This window comes from Puntigrus tetrazona, chromosome 4 (genome assembly GCF_018831695.1).
Source record: "Puntigrus tetrazona isolate hp1 chromosome 4, ASM1883169v1, whole genome shotgun sequence".
NCBI lineage: Eukaryota > Metazoa > Chordata > Actinopteri > Cypriniformes > Cyprinidae > Puntigrus > Puntigrus tetrazona.
The window spans coordinates 7,407,037-7,427,199 of NC_056702.1; the positions used below are offsets into that span (position 1 = coordinate 7,407,037).

The window sequence follows — 20,163 nt, forward strand, 5'->3', positions numbered from 1 at the left end:
AATGACTGATGAGCATTAGGAAATGATGATGACTGGATTTTCATTTTTAGTGAACTATCCCTTTAAGCAGAGGCAGGAACAATTCTCGGTTCATTTCACTCTTGCACTGCTGGTGCAAAAGCAGACTTCAGGCACTGTGCGTAATTCCAAAGATTAAATGCAGCTGTAAAACATCAGCTGCTAATACTGAAAAATGAAGAGAAATGCCGCTTTCCACAAAGCATAAAAACAAGGGCAGCAGGAAAACCAAATTACAGCAACTTCTCTTAATATTCTCTGTTTTAGTCACAGAACTTCCATCCAGCTTTCAGAGGAAAGCATCCAGCTGGCTGATCTAATTATGCTTCACCTCTTTGTCACAGACCACAGACTGGAAGGCCATTGTGTTTGCTGGACTTTTTGTTGTGCGGGTGTGCAGTTGCCTATGACTATGGGCTCTGTCGTGACAGCCTGGTCGCTGACAGTTTCCGTAGTGTTATCTCTCCAAGCAGACCACTCTATGACAAGCTTTTTCTCAAAGCCAGGTGGGCCACAATTTCGGAGCAGTATGACAACAGGTATTGTGTGTATGTCAAAGAGATGAGAGGACACGACAGCTCCATTAATACCGGTGTAAATAGGACTCGACCGAGAGGTTATGTCTCTGAAATTGAAGTCCCATATCAGCGGCTATGACCAGTAAGCTGCCCACACGCCTGAATAGTCTTTTTATAGCCATCCAGGAGCCATCATAGGGTTCAATAATAAAGCAGGAGAATTTTAACCCTAATCAAACCATTCGTGACACGTTCTATCATTTCGTACCTACATCCGTGCGGATTCATTGTCTAGCGTCTTCGTATTCTGCTCTGACAGCTTCAAAACCCCGGCCAATCATTGGTGATCCAGGACTGTAATGAATTGGTATATTATATGAAAAGCTGTGGATGAAATGAAAGCATCCCCCTTCATCTGAATGACATTTCATCCTTTATCCACCTTTCCTTCTTCTCAACACTTGAGTCAACATAATGGATGCCTTTTTAAAGTTCCCATTATCTGGACCCCACAGCGATGCATCAAATTCATAGTGATGAACCAGGTAGAAAATGCCAGCTACCCACAAACAGCATGAGCTACATCAGCATAACAATCTCTGAAAGTAAATAAAGCATCTTTGTCCAGAGATTTATGATTGTTGTTTGGAACAAAGATTGTGAAATTTAGAGGCCAAACATACTGATGTGCCTCCAGCCAATGAGACTGTTTTAACTGATTTCACCACAAAGTAGCAGCACTTTGTGAAATATTCCCAAAAAATAAAAATCATATTCAATAACCACCTCAGTCAAGGTTAAACCAAATGCAAAATGTAATAGTGTAGATATGCGCTATTAGTATTTTGCAAAGTTGCTGACATTCTCAGTGTAAACACTTCTCCATATATTACATTTGGTCTATTATATATTGCGCATCATTCACAAAAGTGAAACATGGGGCATTTTATTTTTTATATTTTTGCCTCGATTTTGACAGTTCAAAGAGAGAAAAGGTCCATAAGCCTGGACTTTAACTTGCCAGAAGCATCGATTAAGTAATGTTTCTTGAGCAACAAACCAGCATATTAGAATGATTTCTGAAAGTGACACTAAATTTAGACTGCTATAAAACCTTCACAGGTATAAATTATGTTTAAAACATATTAAACTAGAAAACAGATTTTTAAATTGTAGTAATATTGCATTATAATAATATTTTTAATGTGCTTTAAATTGATAAATACAGCCTTGGTGAGCATAAAAGAGTTATTTCATTAAAATCTTACCAACTTCCCTGGGAACTGAACTCTTGACATTTGTGAGCACTGCTATTTGAGCTACAGAAGCACTACATGTGTTGTAGGTACATTACCCAATGTTTATGATTCCCAAAACACTAAAGACAGGGCGTAAAAATATCCGTGGGCACAATTTGCCAACTCTCTCTGAATATTTTCTTTCTTATTTTTGGGGATTGGCTTGAGTTTTTGGTTTCTGTCTATATTGTATTTATAGCAAGCTGTTTGTAATCTACTGCTGTTATTTGGTGAGCCAAGCGGCTAAAAAATAAACAGCGACTTCATGTGCATAGGAAGAATTTATGGCAAGAAGAACACTGATATTGACTTTAGATCTGCTATTATAATCGAATATATTTTACACAGACGACAGACGACAGACGCCAGTGCTTCATCATAGGATGCTTTGCACAAGCAAACACATTCAGAATGTCTCTCTCTCTTTCTCTCTCACTCCACAAATCTTCCTGATAGTTGCAGGTCTTATCAGGCAGTCTCTTTGTATTGAAGCCAGATACATAAATTCCTTCTGTGAGCCCAAGTTAGAGTTTCTGTTTATTCTACTGCTGGAGGACACCTGAAACCCGAGCCCAAGGTTATCGCTCTTTTTTGGACGTATGGAGGATTCGGAGATAGCAAACAGAACCAAAACAAATGTGTTGAACGATTGGCCTCGAAATGTCCCGTTTTCCCTAACTGCGCAAAATAACAACTTGTCTACTCGCTTTCCACTTGCTGAAGTCTGTGTTGCAACAGCAGCAAAGAAGATTAAGATGAATTAAGAGCAGATTAATGATTACAGAGACAGTTTTATCGCTTCGAATGTGCTATCGCTCTCATTTAAGCTTCATTGGGCCTTAAATATCCTCATTCAGAACGTAGAGATTTACGGCACAGAGTTTGAGTGATCTGCCACCCTGTCATGTTTACTCCGACCCTTAACAGCCGGCTCGTTCTGAGAAGCTGTTCACTTCTCTCAGAGCACTTGACCTCTTTCGCAGTCTCTGTGTTCGGGGTACAGTCGCCATGGAATTTCTGGCACTAGCGATCAGGCTCTCAGAAAATGGTAGAAATCCAAATGCCATCTGTCTTCTCAGAGGACATCATCGAAGAGGACTTGGAACAATGCGGCGATATGAAAAGCCTTGTCAATAGCATGAATCTTTCAGTAAGGACGGCCACTTTCTCTCTGACAGAAGGTCGGGCCTTTGGTCTTGCTGCTTAATGCAACGATCAAATATTCAGGAAGAACTGAAGCTTTTCAACAGGGGCAACATTAGCCAGTTGTCACCATGGAAACCTTTCGGCCAAGAACGAGAGGTAAACAAGTGCCTGCGTACAAATCATCTTAATTGCGTCAACGCGGCATCATAATTGAATTTCTTGCTCAAATTAAAAGCCTGAGCATAGAACTACCTCTAGTTTGTTCTCAAAATAAACAACCAAATGAGTGTCTTGTCTGTGTGAAGGTAAAAAAAACTAAATTTTAGAAAAGGTAATGCTTATGTTTACTGTTTTTTACAAAATAGACTTAACTGAAAAATGTACTACTACCTACAAACCTTCCTTTACATACAGCACAGTCCAATTTACTGAAACTTCCATCTAAAATTTTACAATACAGCGGGAGTAAAATTAATTTTCACTAAAATTCTGAATACAGTGCCAGATTATTAACAAAGACTTGTTTACTTGTTTAACAATACCCAAACTAACAGGGAATGTTCTTTATTAATATTTTATATACTGTACGTTACCATAATTCTAAGTGATCTCTATGATGTTATTTGTACTTGATGAACATGATAGGTAACATTCATATAAACTTTGAAGAACATTGTAAACACAACAGGAAAAATGTTGTAAGAAATGTTCTTGTACCTTTAAATAAAGTCCACAAGAAGAAAACTGAACAATATAATGATCTCATTATATCAAAAATAAATGTTTAAATAATGTTAAAGTAAAATTAAAAATTGTAGAGTTTTGTAAGAAATGTTTTTGTAACCTTTAAGTAACATTATAACTAGGACAAGAAAGATTTCAGTTTTTTAGAAACATTTCAAAACAATGTTCCCACAACTTTTTTATGACCTAACTTTTACCTGGTTACTATGCTATGTCCATAAAACACTTTTGCCTTGTGTATTACTTGTAAACACAATAATCAGCTATACATATGGCTTTTCTCGCTTGGTAAACTTGCTCGCTAGCTCACCTGGTACAGCACTGTACTTGCAATGCAGAGACCTTAAGGAGCAGGATAAAATGTCATAGTTGCTTCAGCAAATTTATCTATATATATATATATATATATATATATATATATATATATATATATATAGATAGATAGATAGATAGATAGATAAATACATAAATAGATAAATTTTTATCTCATGTTCATTTTTGCTTACACTTGGTTTGGTTTAGGCAAGAATTGGTACAACAAGTGTAGGTGGTACATTATTTTCAAACAGATATTTAATTTTCAACTACAACCAACCTAATAAAACACTCCCAAATTCACATTTATCTGTTTTGGATAAACTTTAACAAATGGTTAGTGGCACTTACTGGACATTTCACATTGAAGATGTAACTAATTTCACAAAAATAAATAATCAATAATAATCAGAATATCATTGTGCAAAAATAAAGTTGAAAAGGGCAAGCTTCTCCCACGAGTCAGGCATGGTTTTCCTTCTTATTTAATTTCATTACTCCAAAGGTACAGAAACCCCATGACTGCATGTAACTCCATCAACAACATCTATTTAATTTCATGAACATGGTAATTGTAAAACATTCCCAGCCACTGCAGCTCTACAAGTCCTTTTAAATGTTATTAATTGTCAATGGTTTTAACATTCCCCTGCTTCTCAGCCTTATCATTCTCAAAATAGCTCTACCTGATTAAGATTATTGACTTTGTGGATCTCGTTTTCTCATTAAAAGCGATGCCACTCAGAGCTTGCTGAGAATAGTTTTCGGCAAGGAAAAAATTATCCATTTAATAGGGCCCTTTTTCTCTCCAGGGATCCAATTGTCTTGTATCTCCCAAAACTTCTCTCAATCCACATGTTGCCATTTCAGTGATAACATTTTCCGTCCAGAAGCCTGCTCATCTGGCCAGGGTGACAGATGGTGACCTATCAGCAAATACAATTCACGGGTCAATGATACGCCAGCCGTTGGCTTAAAGGACACCTCTGCTGCTCTCGCTAGAATGGCGGCAAATCACTCAGCAAGCTAAAAAGGATGGAAATGTCTGGCTTGTTTTCCATGAAAGTCAAGTTTCTTTTTAAGAGAAAAATAGCTTGAGAGATGTCATATTTGGTTTTATTCAGCCTTTAGAATATCAAACGCATTTTTCTGAGCTGCTTGGTGAGACTTGGTGTGTTTACGAGTATACTAGTAGAAGGCGAGCAGATTTTTAACGCTGATTAGGCCTGATTAAATGCTTGAAAAAGCGAGGGTACTCATGCATACTCCTGATTAGCTGAGAGGAAGCATCATTCATAAAAACACCAATCATTCAGATGGATGAAAGTTATGATGATGGTGTTGTTGATGAGAATATTCCTTCAAAGCTTACACCTGTACCCGTTCGGTACAATGCTTATAATCATTTCATCCCCCTCTTCATCATTCCATCCCCTCCATCCTTTTTCCTCTTTAATTATTCGTCTGACCTGTTGATTGCAATCTGCCATCAGTGCAAATGAGGCCGTGTGAAGTACCTCCAAGCATCACCTGTTGCCCTGCGTCTCGAGATGAGGGGAGATTAAGAACTGGAAGGGTGGGATGGAAGAAGCTGGAACAAAAATAAACCAATGTTCAGTTTTAAAAATATCGTTTTTGCACATATTCAACGATTCAGCTTGGGATAAACTGAATTCTGACGGTCTAAGCATGTACACACACACAGGGATTTTATTATATTTAGACCTGATGTGAAAGAAAAATAAACATTACTGTGCAGTATGTGAAAGTAATATAATGACATACCTCAACCATCATGGTTAATTTTTTTTAAATCAAATATCTATAAATTCTTATCTAAGTTGTATATTTTAAAAATAAACATTTTTAATAATATATAGAAATAGATTTTTTTATTTAAATACAAATATTTACATTTTGAAAAAGTAGCATAAGAATACCATATTTAATATTTTTTTATATTTAAATGTTTCATTTAATTGTTATTTTATGCTGATAGTAAGGATGACAGAAATTTGGCTATAAAAGGAGGCCATTTCCTTCTAAACTCTAAACTTCCCTATATTTAATATTATTCATTGTTCCAGCACTGGTATTTCCTTTAGGAAATGCTAATTTAGTTCATTACTACTTTTCCAGGAGGATAGTGTCACATCAGCTGGCCACAACCAATTCCTCTAAAGGAAAAGATGGCAGGTCTGTGAGAGCCTAGTAAAACTACAGTATGCTCTTGTCTTGCATTGTGAGTTTTTCTGATATCAGTTCACTCAGTTAACAAGCACAGCCAATCAAACCCAGGTTAAGAAAAGATATAGCTGACAGAACAAATATTACATTTCTAGATTCTCCTCAAGCTTTACTTTAATAAGCTCCTAAACGAGTCTATACCAATTCAATCAGCCTCTAATGAAAAGTAAAAGAAAGTCATTTTATGGAATTCCTCTCGAATCCTAAGGCCCACTTTACCACAGCAGATACATCACCATGGTAACCATTACATCTTGTCAACCTTGCAGTGTAGGAAACAGACAAGCTGACTGTGAATGCCAACATTTACTGTATTATCCACCCAATTAATGTTCAAAAACATGTCCAATGATTGCGTTGCACATTTGTGTAGCTTTAGCACTCCGTTCAGTTATAACAGTTATGCAAAATCAGGCAATGCCACAACGAAAAAAAAAATGGCACACTTAAACTTTCAGAGAAACTTAGATGTGAGAGCGATTGTTTCTGTTTCGCCATAAGTTAATCTCATAAATACTTTCATTGTGCCATGCACTTTTCTGGGAAAAGCAGGAGCGTAGCAGTAAGCCCCAAACAGCTCGACGACTCAGGCTGCATCTATAAAAGAAACGTGTTTTTTTTTTTTTTTTTTTTTAATAAATAAATAAAATGAATAACAGTTTTCATGAACGGCAGAATGGGGCCAAAACAGCTGCTTTGTGTTTGCATGCGCCTTTAAACTCTGTCCTCTTCCAGCACTCTTGGGTTGGATTAACAGGCTTAATCGCATCAAAATGAGGATAGTCTTATAATCATTCCAGGAGTTTTGGATTTCCATTTATTAGAAACTCTTTTTAGATTCTTTTTGGCCTAAAAAAGCCCTTGCCCCTTTAGCATCCATTTCCATCCACCTCTAATCTTTTTTTCGTCCCACACGAGTGGTTGATAATATCACATAACCTACACATATCCATCAGGCAGCTTTCTGCAGGTACCAATAATACATCAAAAGCATCAGCAATGTCACTTTCTCAGGTCTTGTGTCACCTTCAGTTGTCGCACAGATTTGGACATTGGCCAGCGTTCCTTTGGAGCCTGAGGTGACGTATCTATTTATACCAATTGTCCTCAAAGGACACGCTAGCATGCGTTTTCTTTGAATCCATGCTCAGGTGACCTTGTGAAGGTGTACTATGCAGCAAACATGAAGACTGGGGGACCTATAGGAAAGGCAGTAATGGTTATAAGTTTGATGCTTAAACATAAATGGTTAATAAATGCATGAATTATTAACAGAACTTTCAGCTGAAACCAGCCGAAAGTGGTTGGATAGCCTCAGCTAAACCAACCTAAACCAAACCAAAAAGACTGAATTAAGAAGGTTTGCATATCTAGTTCTGCAGTTTAGTAAAATAAATAAATAAATAAGAAAGGTCAAAGGGTTCCCATAGTTACTAGGGGCAGGCACATAATGCTGTACTGTGTTTGAGCTTGGAAAAGCACTATATCTCTGCATCTTCAGACATGTTGTCCTCAGAGTCCAGCTGTACTGCTTTATAGTCATGTGTTCCAACTCCTGTGTAAAAAAGAAGAACAAAAATAGTCTTGTCCTCCACCCACACGCCCCTCACACTCGTCCATTCATTTACTTTTCTCCTTTTCTCCTCCCACTTAAATTTAACATTGCATCACAAACAAGTGCACTTGTCAGGTGCTTGAATGAAACTCATCATTAGGGAAGTGAACATCTGGATAAATCTGCCATCTTCATCAATGTTGGTCGGATCAGTGAACTGTAATCTGATTAAATTATCTAACTATCTATCTATCTAGTCGTCACCGTTCGAAGTGGATCACATTATGCTTTTAGGTTTCAGGACAACTTTGATGAATACATATAATTGGCAGTGTCCAATTTTTAGGGCATGTCATGTAAAGACTGCTCTGTTTTTGCCTCTGTCTAATAACTGTAGACTGACACTAACACTCATTCAGTCTTTCAAATGAAGTCTTGTAAACAGCTGTGTTTGTCTTGCCATGGCAACAGAGCTGTGGTGATGACAGCGCTTGCCATCTATAAACACATACAAATAATACCAGAGGGAGGAGTTCTTCTAAATATTATCTACAGCCTGACATTGTGCATCAATGATCTGCAAACTCGAAATCACTATAACCACTGAGCTTTGTCTGTTGGTACAAAGCAAAGGAAAAAGAAAAAAAAACATTTGTATATACACAGCTTTTTTGTTTGCAAACTATATGTGTATGATTAACTGTATTTAATAATAGTTAACTATAGTGGTTTAAAAATATGAATCTATTTAAAATTATAAATTATGTGTATATTATTATTAAAAATGTTAATACATGATTTACAATTATTTATGTTCAGCAGTTTTAAATCTATATGAAAATGTATTTTCAAATGTGTTTGTGTGTATATATATATATATATATATATATATATATATATATATATATACACACACATATATGCCTTATATATGCTTGAAAAATATTGATAATTTTTCACATTTTGTTTTGTTGCTTCTTTATGTTAATAATTTTCCTTATCAATCTACACATAAGTATTCACTTAACTAAATGCTGAAGCATTTTTACAGCCTCAAGTCTTTTTTTGTTTGATACAACAAGCTTTACTCATCAGCAATTTGTCAATTATCTGCCATTCTTCTCCTTTTCTCTTTACCTCTCAAGCTCTTTCAGGTTGGATGGGGGCAGATGCTCATGTTCAGGTTTCTCCTTAGAAATATTTAATTGGGTTTAATCCCAGGCTGTGGTTGGCTGTAGTTGTATATAAGCCACTCTTGCTGTGTGTTTAGGGTCACTGTCCTGTTGGAGGGTGAATCTTCTGTCCAGTCTGAGTTTCTGAATGCTCTGGACTGGGTTTCCTTTAATATTTTGCTGTACTAAGTGTTGCTTCTACTCTGATGAGTCCCTCAGTCCCTGCTGCTGAAAAACAGCCCCACAGCATGAGGCTGCTACCAGCACACTTTACTTTTGGGATGGTACTCTACAGGTTATGAGCAGAGCTGGTTTCCTTCAAACATGATGCTTAAAATCGAGGTTAATCAGAACAGAGAATCTTGTGTCTTAGCGCCTGAGTGACCTTATGGTGCTTTTTTGCAAATTCCAAGCGTGTTTTCATGTGTCTTAACTGAGGAGAGGATTGAGTCTTACCACACTGCCATAAAGCCGTAACTGATGAAATGTCGCAGTGATGTTTGTCCTTCTGTAGATTTCTTCATATGGTCATGAAGCTCTACTAGAGTGACCATCAGGTTCTTGGTCACCCCTCTAACCAAAGCCTTTCTCCATCAAGTTGCTCAGTTTAGCCAGGAGGCTAGTTCAAGGTTGTTTAAAACTTCTTCCATTAAGGTTAATGAGGACTACATGCTTCTGTGACCCTTCAGTAAAGCAGATGTTTTTACTTATATGCATTATCAGTCGTTAGACCTTTTATTAAGGCATGTGGGCCTTTCCAAATCATACCCATTCAAATGAATTTGCCACAAGTTGTAACATCTACCAGAGAAGGGTATGAATATTTATGCAACAGAATCATTTCAGTTTGTTATTTTTAATAAATCAGCAAAGATGTTAAAAGCCTGTATTTGCTGTACATACATGGTGCATTAAGTGTAGATTGATGTGGAAAAATAAACCATTTAAAGCAGTTTAACATAAGGCAGCAACATAAAATCTGAAAAAAATAAGAGGTATGAATACTTTTGTAATTTATTTATTCCATATGTATTTATATGTTTTGGATGTTTTTATTATTATTATTACTTCCTCTCATATTGTAATATTCTCATTTTAGTAATATGTTTCTCTTATTATAAACATTCTTAGACTTAATATGTAATATGTCAATATAATTTTCGAAAATTATATATATATTTTTATATATTTTATATATAGTTTTAAGTTTCTACTATAAATCACATTGCACACTGCACTTTAAAGACCTGTGCTGTAAAACTGTCTAAAATAACGTCTAAACTATAGCCCAACCTAAAAAGTATAACTTACGAACTGAGACTTTAAAAGTGTCTCAGCTATTAAGCATTTGAGGTACAGCTCTGAAACTATAGCTGTTCTCTCCTGAGACTCCTTTACCTTGCCCAAAGCATTCAGCCTTTCTTACTCATTGGTTGTGTTCTGCTGGCCATGGCACACATCCATTCTTACATCACCATCCTTATTATAGGACATTTAACACACTGCCTTCAGAAAACCTAATGGAAGAAGAGTATGTGCTCCCACTTCTCCTGATGTGGCCAACTTTAATAAAAACTGTGCAGAATAATTCACGTCAGTCTAAAAGCACAACATGCATCAGTACTGACAGATTTTCCACAGTAATCATGATTAAATTGGTTATTATAAAATGATTCATCGCAGCCGACCAGAATACTATCACAGAACTAGAACCAATGTGTATTTTCATCCACTGTTGTTCCTCAAAGAAGCACACCATATGCTACAATAAAATACTGGCACATTTACAAGACTGTAAAGCATACACAGCCTCAAATGAGCTAAATGATGAAGATTAAATCGATGCTCTATTAGCACAGAGGTTTACACAGTGCAGATTGATTTACCTTTAATTAGCAGTTCAGCACGAGATCAGTAAAAATGGCCTGCTAAATTTATTCTGTGTGATTAGAAAGAGAGCAAGACACTGTCTTCAGATCACTGATTTAACCCATCTGTCTGATAGGAACCAAAAGCCTAAATCTAGTAGCTGAAATACAGTACATCACTCACCAATCTGGCTTTTAAAGTTGATCTTTTCCTGCTCGCTTTCTTTTTTCAGTCTCTATCGCAGTATGTTCTTTCAGGCAGCTGGTGATCTTGATAAAAGCCAGCTCTACTAACAGGAAGGTAAGGAGGAGGTCTTTGCTAAACTGTATTTCACCTGACAAACTTTGGCAGGAGCAAATCCCTCCCTGAGGTTTCATCTCTTTCCGTTTGTCGTCCTTGTCATCTTTATTTTTCTCCCTGCCTCTAATTACTTCAGCTTCTTTCTGAAGCTCTTTATAAGTGCTGTCCAAACGGCTGTCCGCAGTGAAACGTTACAACATATGGACAGGCCCAGTTCTACGGGGGTTCAACAAAATGAAATCAATAACACCCTCAGTTAAAACTGTAATAATGGCATTTCAGTGCAGATTTGGCAAACTATTCAGTGCATTTGCACTCTGGGAGAACGGTTTCTATTTATTCGCAGCGTTGAGCAATGCAGTTAATCTCAGACATATCTTGCTTATTTCTTGAATGCATCAGTAGGTCAGTTAGAAGTACTGCTTAAGTCACTGGATTTTTTCACTAATTGCGATCCTCATTTGGGGTCACTCTTGTGATTTCATCGGTCAAAAGTGACAAGTTGATTTGAGAATCGGGTTTTGAATTATTATTACTAGTCAAACCTGAATACAGAGAAAGCATTTTGTTGCACAAAACATTAAAATTCTTAAAAAATGTGACAAAAACTAACACAAATGTTTTATCAGAGCTTAATTCTTCCGTGTCTGATCTGATTTCATTTTTCTCACTCATTTTGGTTATATGGGTATAGCTATACCAATTCAGTTGCGTGTGTATATTTGTGAATTGTGTGTGTGAGCGAATGTGTCTGTTTTGCACTCTTGATGTTTTAAAGTGTAACCCTTTCCCTGCTGTCCACATTTTTTACTGCATTGCAGTTGAATTATTGCTTTTATTTGACATATTTGCTGTGCCATACTCTCGCCAGTAAATGGGTGTATGTGTGTGTGTGGGTATAAGTGTGTGTGTAAGTGGATGTGTTGGTTGTGCGTGCTTGGCGTTTTAGAGTTTCACACCGTCATCGCTGTGTACTTTTTTATGCATTGTGGCAGATCTGTAGATTGTACACACAAATACTCTCTGAATCCCATAAAAGTTACCACGTTTTGTACCATTCCGATAAAGCTGTGACTTCGAAACAGAATTTTCTACGGTCAAAAGTGACCGAAGAGCACCAGAGGGTTAAAAAGCAAGGCCTGCATATGGGCTGCTTTGGGGGCAATGAGAAAAAGGTAACAATTTGTAACACGAGCTAATGAGGATAGCAAGTAACATGCATGACAAGGCATCAAAATAGTTTTCCTCTTGGGTGTCTGACACCAGTTTTGGCTTGTTTTTATTCCCTCTCTTTTGTTTACTTTGTGTACTGTCTGTAATGTATCCTCCTCACCCATTCATTATTTCCCCAGACCTGCTGTTCCTTCAAGAGGTGTGTCATTCTGCTCTACAGAAAAAGAGCAACAGATCACAAGCCTGTCACACTTGCCTGCCGAGGAACATGAGATGCCACCAACATCTTCATGAAATAATGATGTGGTGCATAGCGCAGGATGTGTTTTCATTCACATGCTTATGCCGGTCAACAGGGTCTAAAACTAAAAGGCCCGTCAAGTAAAAGGAAAAAAATGTAAAGTTAAGGCAACTTAAGATCTCCCGACATAATAAAAAAAGAGCCACAGTTTGGTGTATATAAAAAAAATCAGATATACAAAGAAAACTAACATAATTCACAAAAAATTTTGAATAGAATTTGAATGTGATATAGATAGATAGAAGTCCGTAATGTTAATATATTAATGCAGTAGTTGTCTGCAGAAAAAATACCGCATTTACTATGTTTTTTGCTTTTTCAACCTATACTTATTTGAAGCTTAACCTCATCAGGAATTTCTCGGGCTGTGCTGACAGACACATTCGCTCATGTGCGATCAGATACTGCTGCGTCTTCACAATTTCACGTGTGCAGCCCTTCAAAATGATTTGCGCTCATTTAAGGCCGGGTTTAGGAGTCAACGGCGAATATGTGTTTGTTGATGTGGGTGTGACGTTGGAGATATTTTAATAACTGTGAACAAACCTGAGCCATTAAATGGGAACATGATATCGAACTGTGTCTGCTGGTGTGTGTGTGTGTGTGTGTGTGTGTGTGTGTTGGGAGAGAGAAAGAGATAGAGGAAACACACTTGTAGAAAAGTTTGTGTGGGTATTCATGGTGTGTCGGAGCGTGTCGCGTGGACTGCAGAGGTGTGTCATAATGCAGCTGTCCTGCTTCAGGTGCTCGATGCAGTACTGCGTATTGCAGTAGCCAAGCATCCTGCTGCAAAGGTGTGTGAGGGTGTTTTAGTCAATGAATGTGTTTCAGTGGAAACTCAATGGAAAAACATGACTGCACTGAGACATAAGTTCTGCAAAATAATATGCTTTGAATAAACTAAACCTGCCTTAAACTTATCAGATGATGCAAACAAAAGCATTTTTTTTTTGATGCGACTATGACATTTTAGAGCTTGATGACATAAAAATACGTACCTCTGAACACATTTTGTGCAACACTGTTTTTACATGCCTTACTGCAAGTCTCAAAGAGAAATGTTCACTGAGTACGCTGATATAGGTACATATTGTTTTTATAACGTTTAATATCTGGGGACTGTCTCTAAAAGTGAATGCTCTATTATGTCGGAAATATGCCCTACACCATGATGAGAAAGTCACACGATGAACCAAAGCCCATCACAAGCAGCTTTTACATATATATATATATATATATATATATATATATATATATATATATATAGAAGGTGCTCAGTGTCATTCATACAAACACCAAACACCATCATGGTGAGACTCATTAAACTGAAATATGCAATAAACATTTGTTTAAAAACATTACATGTAATACACAACCCTAATAAACATAACTAATAAGAAAAAAACTAAGAAGAAAAACAAACAAAATTTGAAATACTCATGCACTGCGATAAGTGTTTTGAGGTCATTACATATTTTTCTTCAAGGCACCACATGAAAATAAGTCTTTATTTACTGATAATCTGCACTAATCATAATTTGTGTGTAAATTGTTGTGTTTAACTGCCTAAGTGCTCAGTTTGGTTAGAAACTGAAGTTGTATATATATACAGTATATATAGGCATGATTTTGGAGAATAGATCGAGTATTGTTTCTTTTGTTCAAAATCAGTATTGTGCTATTAATTTTAATAATAAATCAATGATATCTGACAGTATCTTTCTTGTTTTTCAAGCAAAAACTGATGAAAAATTAAAAGCAGTAACAGTTCATACTTTCCTGTTCTCAGAGGAAGTTGTGAAAAGTTAATTTTGCCCTTGCTTTTAGATTGACCTCACAACTTCATTGGAATCTCCAAACCTGGACCGAGCCATTGTGTTCCCAGAAAGCCTGAAAGATTATTTTAGCATCTATGTCAATAAAAATTTGTTCATGATGTTCTTTCAGTTTATGGGTTTTAAGAGAAACATACGTTTCTTGTTTCGCTGCAGCTTAGCATACAGGCCTTAAGTAGTAAGTCTTCAATTGGCATCTAAAAAGAGCAATTTCATTCTGGGATTTCATTCTGATTTGGGAGTGTGGCCAAAGATGTACACGTACTTTTCATATCTGTACTACATATTTAATATATATCACCCGAATCTGTAAATCTAAACAAAAAAATGCACCACAGACCTTCCATCATCCTGCAATGACCAATGTTCACCTTACTGAGTAGTCAGTCATTTATATGACCTTTCTAGCTCTTAGGCTCTGTTTCATATTCCAGCGTCACACAGAGATCAAGCAGAATAAATGCGTTACTGATGCTTTACAACTGAGAGAGCCGAACTGCACTGTACTGTTGGGTTTTGAATGTTCTAACGTGGGTCAAATGAGGACAGAAAGATCTTGATCTCATGCACGCACACGCTATTCATCGCTCTCTATCGTTCTACTTTTTCTATCAGGAAGGGAAGATCTTCGTTCTTGGAAGGGGTGATTTTGAGCTACACCAAGAAGGACGATTCTGTGTGTGTGTGTGTGTGTTTGAGAAAGTCTGGTTGATTGAGCTCTAGCGAGCTGTCAGAATCACACCCAGACCATCCCTCATTAGTGAGCCAATACTGACCTTCTGTCTTCAGCTGTTGGACTATATCCAGATCCTGCTACACATGTTGAAGAACTCACCCACTCACTCTCTCTTTCACACACACACATGCACACACAGATTCAGCAGCATTCACCCACCCACAAACACACACATAGATGTTTAAATAATCTAACTATCTATCTATCTATCTATATTGTTTTGCACCAATATTACAATAGTAGCTAATACCAATAAACTCATTTTCTTTCATGTTATGGCTGAATATTAAAATTGCATGCTATGTAAATGAATATTTTTTCAATAAACAATAAATCAAACAATAAACAAACACTTTTAAATGCTACAAGGGAATTTATTAAGTACATTTAAGGTCTGCACTATGGAGCAAAAGCATATTCATTCATTATTAGTGTTTTTAAAAATGTGTGCGTTAGATCGAAGTAAATACCGGAAAGACAGAAATAATGAAATATCTAATACATATCCAATATAGGCTAATTTAAGTAAATTAAAAACTATAATATCAACAGATATATGTTTCAGAATAAAAAGAGGAAAACAGAATGATTTAAAAAAATTCAATATATTTTGAAAGTTTGCTGCAAAAAAAAAAAAGGTATAAAATAATTCTAAAAATGCATTACTTTTTTGTTTGTTTGTTTATTCATTCATTCATTTTTGTTTAATTTTCCGCATTATTTAAGCTCTCGGTGGGGATGTACCGCATTATAAAATTTCAACTTTGACTGCTTCACGCAATGTAGGTGATTTCAGGTTTTACTATTCTCTCTATAAGCAAAACCTAACCCCACACACACACACACACACACACACTCACACACACACACACCCTCCCTTTCTGCCTCGCTCTCTCTCTCTCACTCGCTCCGTCTGCGCTCAGTTTAAGTGCAGGGACCGAGCGCATGGAAGGTAGAGGGCAGAAGTGCGTGTTTCCTCTCCTCCCCTTTACCTCCGTTCATCTTCTCTTGCAGATGACAGGCTGAACGCTCAGTGGAAACAGCAGGATGAGTGTGTACCTGTGTGTGTGTGCCGTGCTCCATCGGAGAGCCTCATTCAACATGCTGTAACATCAGGCAAACTGGCTCCACAAGAGAGAAAGAGACACACAAAGAGGTAAGACTGACTCTCTGCTTCTCGTTAACGACAAAAACACTTTCTGTTTTCGAAAGCGCGGCCAAATGTTTAACTCACACGTGCTGAACTTGGACCAGACCTGTTTGGTTTTATCGAACTCGCAGGCAAGTTGCGTGACGTTATTGATATTTCCGAGCATTGATTGGGAGAAGAGGTGGACTGCCGTCAGCTAACGTGGAATATGTTTGGTCACAGCGTATCAGTGCATCGGGGCTTCAAGCTTTACATAACAAGACAGGTTAAACAACAAACTGCTAATGATTTGTGATTGCCTTCGAATTTTCCTTGTGCTCGGCACTCAAAAAGGAAACATCTAGAGAGACGGTAACTTGGAAACGAGCGAGTTTCTTGTTTTTACAAGGGATCGTGGGGGAATGTAATGAACTTGTCTTAGTCAACAGCAGATGGGCATCCATTCAGCCTCTGTGTGAATTTGTGATGACAGAAGCGTCCCAGCAGCACTTCACAACTACTAATTGGGTTCCCCACCTCTGTTATTTCTCAGACTGTGTGCGAGTCTGCGTGTGTTTGACAGCTCTCTTGTCTGGGAGAGGTTGGGATGTCAGTTGGTGTACTCAAGCATAGTTTATCAGAATGCGTCCTCGGCTGAGCCGTGATGAGTGATTTTGGACGGAGCCCTCGAGCTGGTTTTTATAGAGTGCCACAGCATGCTGTCAGAAACCCTCACAGCTTGATCAGACGCATCTAGTGTCAACATGACCAGAATACTACTGCTCTAAGCTTCTCGCTTTGGGTTTCAATGATTCATTTTAATGATTAAAAAAAGTAAATATAAATAAATAAATAGAAAATATGAATTAAAAATAAATAGAAAAATTAAATAATTTACATTAACTATTGTGATTTCTTTAAAAAATGCTTGTGTGTGCATATATATATATATATATATATATATATATATATATATATATATATATATATACATATAACAATAATTGATGTTTTTTTAATGAACTTTTTCAGCTGATTTATGTTTTAAAGCTAAATGTTAATTTAAATTAGGGGATAATGTACAATAATGACAAATATTAATTATATTACTATTTGTATATATTCACATAAACATATAATTGTATATGAATTAATGCTATATTATATTTCATAAACATACATTGTCCGATGTAGATAAAAATGCATTATCTCTAAGGGCATTCTCATTATAAAGCAACGGTATATTATATTATATTATACCATTATATATTTGCACTAATTTTAGTTTAAGTTTTAATCATTTTGTGCTTTTGTCTTCATTTTTGTTCATCTTCGGTTTTTATTTCAGGAGTACATTTAAAACATTTTTTTCATAAAGTAACAATATTCATTATAAACTGCTGATCCCCGAAAGTAACCACTTCAGCCCAGGTGAGCCGCGGTGGGTTCAGGTTTTGTGGCTCGACCTGGATTGCAAGCATGGGGTTAAATTCAGAGTTTAAATTCAGAAATGTGGCATTATTATTTATTCTCAGACCTTTAGGAAACACTGTCTAGAAAATGTTCTCTCTGAATCAGAAGCCAAATTTAGGCTCCTAATTTTAGTCTCGACACGTCATCTCTCTGAGGTGAGAAATACATTTAGGAGGAGAACAAAGGGGCTAGTATTAATGAGAGCCATATTTCAGCCCCCTTTTGCCCCAGCAGCATTGGTTATCTGCCTTTCACAGAACCAGACAGAAAAAGAGATTCTTCTCAATTACAAACAGCCCGCTCTGGACGTCTCTGACCAGTTTGCTTTGAATACACGACTTGAAAGGCAAAAGCCTTCTCATTTCTCTGAGTCTGTCCAAGTCTTACACCTGATGCTCTGCCTTGAACAGCAGTCCGCCCGAGGCACTAATAGCTTAAAGTTAAGAGCAGTCGATCACACTGAAGGTAAGTCTTCCCTCGGGTTCATGACGTACACACGGGGCCATCTGAGTCATTTAAAGACAGTGTGTGTTAATGTGTTGAATGAATAAGCCTTTCTCATCATACTCACATAACAGCAGAAAACTGACACGCAGAGGAGCAATACTGTAAAAGAGCTCTTTAGTAGCACAGCAATGAAAAACAATAGAGGGCTGAATGGGAGGCAGAACTTGGTAAATACACAGAGAAACATGGGATATAAAAGCTAATGGCTGTTTATCGCTCCTTTAAACGGACAATCAGTGCAGTTAACCTTTATGACTGAAAAATGTAAGATCAATAGCAGGTCACAGTAAAACAAGCGATTAAAGACCATATTCTCCCTAGCCTCACATTTTTAGGATGGTCTTCACCAATGAGCCAATTTATTGAAAAATTGTTTAAAACTTTAACATTTTAATAATACTAAAATAATATTTAATGAGAAAAAAAATAAAATTTTATTTAATCATAAAGAACGATATTTGTTTTATTAGTATAATAAATAAAATATTATATTACAGATAAATATATAATTATTATTAATTTGTCGTTATTATATTTTTTATGTTTAGGTTTACTTTTATTATAGATTAATACATTTTTAATTATATAAAAGGTTCTTGTTAAAACATTTAATGTCAATAATAATAATAATAACAATTAGCGCTGTCATGTCATGCAAATATTTTCAAAATATATACTGTGTGTGTGTGTATTTCTATATACATAATTAGCATACACAGTACAAAAACATACAGTATATTACATAAACTTTCATTTAGGATGCAGTTAATCACAATGAATCATTTGCAACACTAATAATACATGTTATTATTATTATAATTATTATAATTTATAATTTTTTGTCCCCAGATTTTTTAGGTTGTCTTCCTATCAATGTGCCACTTTTTTAAAAGATATTATTATTGTATAGCTTCATTTTTAATAATAATTATGTTTCATTGCGTTAAATATATTTTTATCATCAGTAATTTTGTTATTAAAATATAAATGATTCAATTATACATCATAATAATATGAATATGAATACAAAAGAGTACAATCTGAGCAGAACACAGCAATGTCAGTTCTCTGAAGCTTAAGGTGTTTGAAGGTGTTTATCGCCGTGCCATTCTTGGTGATTTTAGGTAAGGGGTATTGATGGTAACTATGGGGATGAGCAGAGAACAGATTGTACCATCTGCAGTGCTAATGACGTTAGTTCATGTTATCTAAATGTCCCCTTCCCTCTCCTCGGTGTTCAACAAAAATTTCTCAGTTCAACCCAACACATTAATCCCTGTACAGTAAAAACATTTTGGAAAATGATTTTCCATTACCCTCACTGGATTACTAAAATGAACTGCTTTTTGCGAGCTGACAGTTGACTTTATCTTTTATCACAGCAGAGCGCGAGTTTTTTGCCGCTTCGAATCGCCATGCAGAAAGTGAAAGACCATTAACTGAGGGACATTTTTAAAACTCTGTATCGCTTTGCATTTGCTCCTGCGGTGCTCGTGAATATGAATAGTGCAGTCGGATAGTGAGCGTTGAGGCTCTTTTTGCTCGCCAGATACGTCTCGTGCACATTTCAGAGACCTCAGAGGATATCAGTCAGAGTTAACAAGCAAAACGATCCAAAATGACTTTTGAATACGGCATTACTTTCACATTCATTTTCTGTCCAGTCACTCCACAAGTTCGGCTAGTTAGCACGATGCAGTTAGCCACCGCCGATAGCATTTTGTGAACAAAAAAAGCATCTTTCTCCGTCTTTCCCACGTTAAAAAGCAGACCTGTATGCTTTGCGACATATTCTGTTGTATGTTTTTATCCGTCTGCTACTTCTGG

General features: G+C 36.4%; 1 protein-coding gene and 1 long non-coding RNA gene across 4 annotated transcripts in view; one reads left to right on the forward strand and one right to left on the reverse strand.

Moving 5' to 3' along the window:
• The window catches only part of LOC122343472, a 56,976-nt gene that overhangs the window by 7,371 nt on the left and 29,442 nt on the right, over positions 1-20,163 (reverse strand). Inside the window, exons 4-5 of one of the 2 annotated variants that reach the window (XR_006250790.1) lie at positions 5,557-5,630; positions 4,289-4,965 (exon numbers count right to left, since the gene is read on the reverse strand). The exons of the other annotated variant lie outside the window; for it this stretch is intronic. This is a non-coding gene — a long non-coding RNA (uncharacterized LOC122343472). Of the gene's footprint in view, positions 1-4,288; positions 4,966-5,556; positions 5,631-20,163 lie in introns of those variants that run through there. 2 annotated transcript variants of the gene reach the window in all.
• shisal1a (shisa like 1a) overlaps positions 16,141-20,163 on the forward strand; it is a 28,477-nt gene continuing 24,454 nt past the window's right edge. Inside the window, exon 1 of one of the 2 annotated variants that reach the window (XM_043237955.1) lies at positions 16,141-16,383. The gene's annotated coding sequence lies outside the window, so the exon portion shown is untranslated. The remainder of the gene's footprint in view (positions 16,384-20,163) is intronic. The other variant, XM_043237956.1, reaches the window with a different exon arrangement.